This window comes from Micropterus salmoides, unplaced genomic scaffold, assembly GCF_014851395.1.
Source record: "Micropterus salmoides isolate LMB-PRFRI ecotype aquatic unplaced genomic scaffold, ASM1485139v1 Ms_hic_scaffold_15, whole genome shotgun sequence".
NCBI lineage: Eukaryota > Metazoa > Chordata > Actinopteri > Centrarchiformes > Centrarchidae > Micropterus > Micropterus salmoides.
The window spans coordinates 26,875,678-26,886,562 of NW_024040596.1; positions in this window are offsets into that span (position 1 = coordinate 26,875,678).

The following is a 10,885-nucleotide window of genomic DNA, read 5'->3' on the forward strand; positions in this document are numbered from 1 at the left end:
AAAACAACAGGTGTAGCCTACTCACTTAGTTTCACACCTTATTTTTCCACAGGTAACCTGCACTACATACCTTCATACTGGAGATCCTAATTAAGAAATTAGGTAATGGGCTTGAAATTTTGGAATGATATGCAGTGTCAGTTTATTTGGTATACCTAGCAAAATGCAGTCTAATACAGCATTCCTCCAATAAATTCCAATCTTACGTTACTATTTACTTCCACTCCACTGCAGTTCAAAGATACTTTTAGTACGAGTCGAATAATCAATTGACAGAAAATTAATTGGAAACTATTTTGATAGTCGTTCAGTAATTTTCTTGCAAAAACACCAAACATTAAGTGGTTCCAGATACTGCTTTTGCTTTTAGTTATTTTTTATTATTTTTAATAATTTTAAGGTTTGGACTATTGGTTGGACAAAACAAGTATTGTAAAGGCGTAAAGGAGTATTTCTACAAACCAATAATCAAGAAAATTATCATCAGATTAATCCATAAAAAATATCATCTGTTGAAGTAATTTACAAAATAAGCTCTGCTTCACCCAACTACAAATGAAGTGTAAAATCATGCTTACATTAATGAATGAGTAATAATAACAGCCCTATAATGATATAATATAGTATAACAGCCAAAGGAGAGATTTTTTACTGCATTGAGCCCACTTGAAGTAACATGCCTACATTTTTCTGGATATAAGCTACATGACTTTACTTCTAATGAGTCAGTATATTTTTTACAGTGTGTAAATAAAATATCTGAATAGGGTACTTCGTTGACCAATGGTTTTAGCTTGTGAGAGTAAATAAAAGTTCAACTGGGAGATTTTCCCGCAATGGTGCAGATCCTTTCTGTACAGATGAGTCGCCACTCTGTTGGTTTGGTTGAACTAGCCAGCATGAACAGTCCACTCCTGGTTGAAATGCACTGTTACAGAGTGATGTTTCTTTTACACAAACAATCTTTGGCTGACATTAGCTGCGGCCTGTATAACTTTTTATCCGTTTACATAACCTAATGCCGGTGAGCTTTATCCAGGTACTTCACCAGCAGGGAAATGGAAATTCAAAATGAAAGTGCTACACAGGGCAAGAGGTTAGAAAATCCTCCATGTTTTTAAACAAACTCACAGCTAAGTCAAAATAGTTGATTTAATTACCTAACATTGAGCATTTTCTGTGTACAATATTACCAATATCGCAGGTGAGTTTTATCTTCAAATGAAGTGGTTCAGTTAGACAATGTGGCTAAACTCTTGGCTTGTTTACAACCTGTCTGATCATCTGACTGTGTTTCTTTTCCCTGCAGAACTTGGTTGTAGTGATAAAATGTTTCCACATATCTGGTGAGTACCATGTTATCATAACTGATGGAAAGGATGGCCAAAACCATAAAAAGACCCTAAATTGTGATAAGCCAGTTTTCCTTTAAAATGGTCCTTTGCTATAGTCAAGTTGCTGCAGCTGTTGTTCATCCATAGGCCTGCCAGTTAAACTTGCCTGCCAACACTTTCTTACTCCTTTCTTCTATTTTTATTTTGTAAAGTTGGGTAATCAGTCCAGTAGCTCTCTCAAAAACTAAAAACCATTTTTCCCCTCCACACAGTCTCTAAAGTCTGATATACTTTTCACACTGGTGCCCTGGTTTCTTATCAGATTATGGGCCACCATCTTCCCCGCTGCTGCTGGTATTTGGGACTCTCTTTCTCTGTTGGGATGCCAAAATAGCTGTGGCCCTGCTTTTGTATCGTGGGACCAGAGTGACCCTTTACCCAAAAGGCTTTTCTCTAACCAGAGATGTTGGGGACAAATGTTTACCTTCGCCAAAGCCATGTATTTTCGCTGCTTGCTCTAACATGCTTATCAGATGTTCAGTCGATGTTTGTGTGTAGGTAACTTTGCTGGCTGTCTTATTTCTCTCTTGCAGATCTGATTGTGTGTCATGTCTTAGCTTGTGCTCTTGCAGTTGCCATCTACCTACAGTGGTGTAGTTGCATTTCCTATTGCTTTCTTGTAGTGGCTTAGCTTGATTTCTCTGGCTTGTGTTCTGGCTTGTGCATTATGATGTGTGAATGCTGTCTTTTAATAACTTTTGTGAATGTTCTTTGTTTGATGTTACCATTGGCTGACTGTAAACAGGGCAATGGTTGGAGGTGATGTTGTATCTTGTCCTTCACAGCCCATTCTGATGGTTATTTTTCTGTAATATCGGCTTTATGGGAATGCTTGACATGGCTTTTGTTGCTCATTGGACAGACAGGTTTTGACAGAGCATTACAGAAATATTTGATCTCAACAGCAATCGGTTTGTGCTTTGCTAATCTTCGTGAAGTATCATAAACTTCTGAGCTATGGCATCTGCTGCTTGTCCATACTACGCAACATTTAGAAGAATCTCATACGCTTAATAACTATCTGCTGCATGACATGTCGGATCCAGCTGATATATATATATATATATCAAGCTAGATTTATTCATCTCAGAGCCCATGTTATTCACCACTATTGGCTTATTAAAGACATGTTGATAAGTAACCACAGTAGAGAAATGTTCTAGACAGGTTGTAATCTGGTTCTGGTTTATAAATTTACTTTATTAAATGTTGGTAAATGGTAAAAAAAATGTATGTACATGAAGTGTATAAATAAAATTAAGATACTACTCAGCAGGCTCCACATTTACAATTGTCTACTTTTCAATGAAAAAGAGAGAGGCTGTCAGTTTCATGCATAATTACGACCATGTATGGATATGGTGCGTGGTCATGACAGACTGCAAGGCCTGGCTCATCAGCTGTGCGTGATGATACTCTGTATTACCAGGAGGGGGAGCCAAACATCAAGCTATCTCATAGTTCAACCAGGTAGTTCAGTGCATCCATATATCTAATGCAATGTCCGTTGTAGGGATATGTTTTTAAATTTGTGGAAATGTGTACCTTTTTCCCGTGACCCTGTACGCAGGATAAGTGGTTGACGATGGATGGATGGATGGAGGGTGTACCTTTTTTAATATCATATCAAGGTTTATAGTGATGTGTTGAATCATGACTGAACATGTACAAAATCAACAGTTTATTTTAGGGCTATTACTAAGGGTTATCTTCATTATTGATTGATCTACTGATTTATTATTCACAGAGCTCAAGTTGATGTCCACAAATTGCTTGTTTTTATTGGACCAACAGTCCAACAAAACCCAAATATATTTAATTTACAATGATATGTGACAGAAAAGCAGCAAATCCTGAGAAGCCAGAATATGTTTTGCTATTTTTACTTGACTGGAATGAGAGATTGATTATCAAAACAGTTGCTGATTTATTTTCTGTTGATCTACTAATCGATTAATTGAACTGCCATTTCGATGGTAGTTAATGAGTGCTTGTGGAAAGTATCTTGACATACCTGTTAATGCTGTTATTTATTGTCTCTTATTTGTTGTTGAAGGGCAGTAAAGTCTCATAGTTGCTGTATCTGGCCCCCCTTCTCTCTCCCTCAGGAGGTGTTGGGCAGCAGATGGGCGGTGATGGAACTGTGTGGTAGTGTAGGCGGTGACATGACAAGCTGTCAGGCCCTAATGCAGGCTAACATCTGGAGGTTGCTGGTCACATCACTTCTTGCCTGCCAGCAGGGTCTTCTAGCCCGGGGCCAGAAGCCACCCTGAGGGACGTACACCGAGGGCCAAACCTGGGTCTCTGAGACCGGAAGCAGACAGCAATAAAGGTGTATGTACAACAGGAGATACTTTGCCTTTTACCATGAAGTGAAAGCAGAAAAATAAAGCTTATATTGGGGGTAATACTGAGTGAGCTGCAATAAAGTTTCAGAGTATAAACTGGTTTAAGTGGGTCAATGTGCATGTATTGTAAAGGGCTTAAAAACTATCAGGAAAATAAATTTAGTTTAGCAGCTTTGGAAGACATCATGAGCCATCTTTCTCAGCGTATATATCCCATCAAACAGCTGTGACAAACCACAAATAGACAATCACCAGAAGTCCTCTGTGAGTGGGTGGTGTAGCTGCGACTGCACGCACAGCAGGATAATACAGGGCCTGTTAAAACCGTTAGTGCCATTGAGGCACTGTGCTATTAGCGCTTCATGCTCGCCTTGAGCATCCAAGAAGCAAGTGCCTCTTATATTTTAATGACAGCCCTCACCCAGAGGTAATTTCACCGTGATTAAGGCAGGAGGGAGGAAAAAAAACACGTCTTAAAAGTCTCTAAATTGCATCTTATTTATCCACCTTTTAACTAACTACAAAAGGCAGACAGACAATGGCACTGCATGTTTCTACCTCTCCTGGTGAACAATTATAGCTAAGACATTATCTGGTCCATCGTTTTATGGGTATTAAATGGGGCACCCAGGAGATGACAGAGTGAAGCTTTGATGGAAAAGTTTTGATTTAAACTTTAAATGTATTGTTTTTTTCACAGACCACATTTGACCTGCCTGATGCAAATAGGCCTTTTGATTTAGTTTAAATGCCTCAGCTTTGGGTGGAGCATCTTCTTAGTTTTAATTTACACACACACATTGTGTCAGGCCTTTCCTGCATCGTCAGTCTACAAGAATCTTTTTTTCTTTCTTTGTTTTGTAACCATGCTGAGGGATGCGTGGCTCAAGGGATGGCACTGTCTGTCTGTCAGTTGATCGGTCTATGACTTTGGTCCAGACTTAAGGTACAAGTAAAGATATTTTCGGCACTGTGAGCATGTTAGCCTACTGGTGTTGGCACTTAGCTCAAACCACCTTTGTGCCAAAGTGCAGCATGAAAAAACTAGCATGGCGGTAGACATTTAATCTTTTATGTACTTTCTCTGGTGGGGTTCAGCTCGTCTCCCCATCACTCTTTATCCTTCTATCCATTTTGAAAGATATCGGTCAAATACATCGCTTTTATCAAAACCACTGCAACTGAAATTGAAAGAGAGATGCGTCTCAAAACAGCTGAAGATTATTACAACAAAATACCTCAAGTCAATTCTTTCCCACAACTACTAAATGCGCAAAAGGCAGCAGCCGGAGCGTGTTTGTTGTTGAATGAATGAATGAATGAATGAATGAACCTAGGATGTGAGGAAGGGGAGGTCCCATCAGAGCCGCTCGTTGCTATCAAATCACACTCCATTGTGTGAGGTGGAGAGGAGTTGGAGAGCGGCCTACGTGGATAATTATACTCACCCGAATCGCTGTTGCACCTCTCTGAGCCCCCCGAGCAATCACACGGCATCTTCAGAGACATTGTATTATAATCACAGCCATTCACAACTTTAAAAAGTTTGAATTTACATCCCTGTATCATCCTCCTGAATCACCCCACCTACACCACACTTTTCATTTATTGTCTCACTTGATTGCACGCTCGTGGACTCATCAGTCAAGTAAGTCAGCGAGTTGGACACAAAGCGACTCCTTGAATCAGAGCTTGGGTCGTGTAGGAACTGCTTTGCAAATGACTGAAACACACTTATTGAATTGTAGTGGCACAAACAGGCACTCACACACACACACACACACACTCCTCTAGCTAATGTTGCTAATGTTAATAGCCTGTGCTGCTTTAATTGGTTCGTAAACGCTGTAAGCAGAGTCCCCACTGTGTGTTTAATGAACAGGTAGCACTCCATGATTACAGCAATCTCAACCCACCACCCCGCTGCTACAGACTCCCTTCACACACACTCAGGAACAAGACGCCACACACACACTGTCCCCAGACTCTTTCCGTAAATGGACAAAGGCAATTTGAGCGGCTCCTGTGCACTGCAGGACGCTGGGTAAATTAGAGACGAGGACGAGAGGGAGAGAGGGACCAGGCGAGGGAGGACAACAAAAGAAAATGAGGGGAGATGAGCGCAAAAAAAATGATTACTGGTTTATGAAGGGAATCATTTCATAGCACACGGTTGTATGTGGACAGTAGGTGATTTGCTCCAGTATGAGCTCGAATGTGTGTGCGCACGCTAGAGAACATTGCTGATTATGAAATGTGTGTGTCTCCTTTGTCTCGTTCTGTTGTTAATTGTGTTTGACATCCAGAGAACATCTGCATGTTCTTCGTTTTTCTTTTACCATGTCTTTACTCCAATTCATCAAATTATTGAAACAGTTCCCAAGACTCACTTCACTTGAGAGACAAACTTGTTTTTGCATCCATTCCACTGCTCTTTCCTTTTTTCTGTTCTGTCTTCCTCTCCTCTCTTGTTTCCTTCTCTCCTCTCCTCTGTTTCGTCTCCTCTCTTTTCTTTTATCTTACTCCATTCTTGTGTTTCATCCTCTCTTCTATTGTTTCCTCCTCGTCCCTCTTTTTTCTCCCTCTCCTCTCCTTTTCCTTTCCTGTTTCCTCCTCTCTTCTCTTTTATCTTCCCCTCTCCTCTTGTTTCCTTCTCTCCTCTCCTTTTCCTTTCCTGTTTCCTCCTCTCTTCTCTTTTATCTTCCTCTGTCCTCTTGTTTCCTCTCCTCTCTTCTCTTATTTCCTTCTCCTCTCATGTTTCCTCTTCTCATCCTTTCCACACCTTTCTTGTTTCCTTCTCTCCTCCCTAACCCTTTTCCTCCTCTCTTCTCTTGTTTCCTTCTCTCTTCTCCTTTTCCTTCCCTGTTTCCTCCCCTATTGTCTTTTAGCCTTCTCTCCTCTCGTTTCCTCTTCTCATCCTTTCCACTCCTTTCTTGTAATCTTCTCTCCCCCCTTCTCTTATTTCCTCCACCCGCTTCGTTTTCCTCCTCTCTTCTCATGTTTCCATCTCTCCTCTCCTTTTCATTTCCTGTTTCCTCCTATCTTTTCTTTTATCTTCCTCTCTCCTCTTGTTTCCTTCTCTCCTCTCCTTTTCCTTTCCTGTTTCCTCCTCTCTTCTCTTTTATCTTCCTCTGTCCTCTTGTTTCCTCTCCTCTCTTCTCTTGTTTCCTTCTCTCCTCTCATGTTTCCTTTTCTCATCCTTTCCACACCTTTCTTGTTTCCTTCTCTCCTCCCTAACCCTTTTCCTCCTCTCTTCTCTTGTTTCCTTCTATCTTCTCATTTTCCTTTCCTGTTTCCTCCCCTATTGTCTTTTAGCCTTCTCTCCTCTCATTTCCTCTTCTCATCCTTTCCACTCCTTTCTTGTAATCTTCTCTCCCCCCTTCTCTTATTTCCTCCACCCGCTTCTTTTTCCTCCACTCTTCTCATGTTTCCATCTCTCCTCTCCTTTTCATTTCCTGTTTCCTCCTATCTTTTCTTTTATCTTCCTCTCTCCTCTTGTTTCCTCTCCACTCTCCTGTTGTTTCCTCTTCTCATTCTTTCCACTCCTTTCTTTTTTCCTTCTCTCCTCCCTGCCCCTTCTTGTTTCATCCTCTCCCCTCTTTTCTTTCTCCCACTCCCACTCTCATTTTCCATTCCTGTTTCCTCCCCTATTGTCTTTTAGCCTCCTCTCCTCTCTTGTGTCCTCTTCTCATCCTTTCCTCTCTTCTCTTGTTTGCTCCTCTCCTCTCCTCCTCTCCATCTGTTATTTCTTGTCTATCCTGAGGCACAGTCAGGAGCTCGTCTTCTCAGTGGGCTGATGAAGATGTGAGATGACAGCCGTTTTTCTGCAGAACCGCTCACTCAGAATGAGTAGAAACAGAGGTGGGTCTCGTTGGAGGCCTGTATATATGTACGGCTGGGTGGCAAACCTCATGTTGTATACATATTTGTTCAAACGTGCAAGTTGCTCAGTAATCCTCCCCACTCTGTTTCCCCTCCCACACATGTATATAAACAGGCAGGCCTCTGCCCATCTCAGCTAACATGGGGGAGATGCGATGGGTGAGGCTAGTAAGGAGGGGAATGGTAAGGGAAGGGGGCATGCGAAGCCTCTGCCAGATGCCCTTTGTAAATAAGCAGGGAGTCCTTAGAGGGGCGCCGTCGGGCGTCCTGACTCACCCGTCCCGAAGGACGCAATCAGGGTGCACCCCCCCACCCCCACCCTCCAACCTTGTAAGGGGTAAGGAGGGTTGAGGAAAGAAGAGGGTCTGGTCTGTATGTGCCTGGAGCTGACACAGAGGAGCTGTGGGTCTAATTCATTAAACCAGCCTTCTAATATAAACAGCCATTCATTTCGCTGCCTGACACTGGGCCGTCTGGACAATGTGAAGAGCCCCAATAGAACTGCCATAGACTGTGTGTGTGTGTGTGTGTGTGTGTGTGTGTGTGTGTGTTTGGAAGAGAGTGGTGGAGTCTGGCTGTTTGTGTGTATGAAGTCTCAGAGAGCCTGTTGGTCCCAAGCAGGTATAGTGAGGCTAACCAGAGGCTTTCATGAGCCTCGACACGGTTCACAGAGCAGCTGAAATGCACATTTTATTTTTTAAAAATTCCACATAAATTCAAAATGTGGTCTGTACAGTTTTTATAATAAAGGGAAGACATTAAGATGTGGCTGAATTATGTCAGTTGAACTGGTAGTGATCTGCAACCAGCTGGTAAGAGTGAGTACCTATAAGGACAAATAACAACTTTTTTAAAACACAGACTGCCTCATAAATATTACACATGTTAGAATGTAGACACTGTATATAATAAAATAAATTACATGACAATAAATGTATCACATACTATTTAAAGCCCAGGATAAATGAGAAAAAGTGTGAGCATCAATTAAATACCTTAAAATACCTAGAAACAGTAGGTCTTAAGATAGATTAAAAAAGCCTAACAGAGTTAATTCATCTGAACTATTTTATAGGGATGCTGAGGAGCAAGATTATAAATGACAAAGTTGTAGAAAATATGTTAAAGGCACAACAAGATTTTATATTTTGACAATAGACATGAGAAAGTGATTAAAGACCTTAACAGTTGAAAGAAAAAATGATGATGCAAGCAAATACAGTATATCTGCATGGACTTGATGCAATCAGTTTGAGAAGTCAAAGTAATCAAATTACATTACGGCACAAAAATTCATATAATTTGCAATATGTTGGATTCATAACAAATTACGCTTTGCAAACATAATAGACAGATTCTTAATCTCTGATTAACTAATGCAGACACACACACACACACACGTCTCCTGCAGGGCCAAATTGTCGAGATCAGACCCCCCGTTGCTCACACACTTAGCTCCATGTCTTCTCCTGTTCTTTTGCTATAAAGAGTTCTCCTTTTGTTAATCTGAGAGAAAAGAAGAAGCCTGAAAAGAACCGCTATAGAGTGCTGAAAGCGGACAGTGGACGAATGTATTCAGAGGTAATGATGTACAATGATCAGTAATCATGAAAAATAAGATGTTTTTTTTCTTCTGGACTTTATAATCTTTGAAAAGTGAGGTAAGTAGTTGGTTTTATTATAAGAATTACTCCATTTAAAATCCCCACAGCTTCAGTAAAATGGAGTTTGACTTTAAAGAGTTTAAGTTTTAAAGAAAATAGTTCTACCAAAAAAAGGAAGAAAAACTGAAAATCTGATGTGTAAGATTATTTTATCAGGTTATGTTTTAGCCTTATACAGGTGGCAGATAGATTTCCACTGACCAAAAGTCTGGCCAGCTGCTATTTAGGGACACGTTGACAGTAGACACTGTCGTCGTCGACAACAGACAGACAGTACACACGCACCGACACTGATACTGAATGTGGAATGTGGGATTTATGGGCTTACAAATGCACACACACACACACACACACACACACACACACACAACACATGTACATGCCCATTGGTCCAAGCATGCAAGCATCCACCCACCCACACATGCAAACACACACAAACACACACACACCTAGGTATCTGTGACCACTAATTGTGTCTGGCCAGTGCCGTCCCCAGCAGCCAGGGTCATGAGAGTGCTGCGGTGCAGGACAGGGTAGCCATTGCGGTAGCCTCTTAAACATAGCTTATCCTGAGGCCTGTTATTACCCTGAGAAACTATCATATTTTTCTCCTCAAAACCGTCTGCTCAGTCAATTTAATGAAGCAGGCATTCCAACGGAGGGAAATGAGCAAAAACTCCCACAGTCCCACACAGCACCAGCAATTAATCGTTCTAGACAACAACCACCAGGAAGGAGACAGGGTACAGCAAAGAGGTTTATCATCACTTGTCTCTCTGTTGTTCGTCTTTGTTCTGCCTTTTTTCCTCAGGTGGATGTTTCAGTGTGGCTATGCTATACACTGTCACTCTCAGAGGTGCAATCAAACTATGTCTGCTGTTCTGTAGCACAAAGTGATCATAGCATACTGTATGCAGGTGGCTGATGGTTGCGCTGTTTAATTGATGAGCCAGGGCTGAGGACAAGTCTGAATTTGAACAATCATTTCGTGCTCTCTGTTGCAGAAAGCGTGACCAGCAATACGATACATTTCCGCCTCAAAGCAAAAAAGCAACTCAAATAGAGCTCAGCCTTTTATTGAGGCGTTGCAGACACTGTATTCAAGTGAGAAGATAAATCATAGTCTATCCCTTTTGTGCACAAAGAATTCTTGACACTAACAACAACTGGACCAGTGCAGGCCTAATAGAAATTTAAAGTAAACTGACTAAATAATAATAGCTATAAATAAAAACCAAAATACAACAAAACAATGTATATCTTCAAATATTCTCAATTATATATAGTGTCAAAAATAGCTAAAAATGCAGCATCTACACACCGTTGCGTCATAAATCAGCAGTCAACAAAACATTACTACAGCACTATCAAAACTTTCCGAGTTTTCTCTGCAATTCATGCTCTGTCTCGGTTGTGAAAATGTTTGTGCAAAGTTGCAGTAGTTTACTGTATATGTACCTGTTGATAGCAATTGATTAGACTGGTACCCTAAGACAAAAAGAACACCTGACCCAGAGCTTTATTAAGTTATTATGTTATTTCAAGACTATATTAGAAACTATTGAAATACAGAGGACAGCAGCAGTTCCTTGTGCTC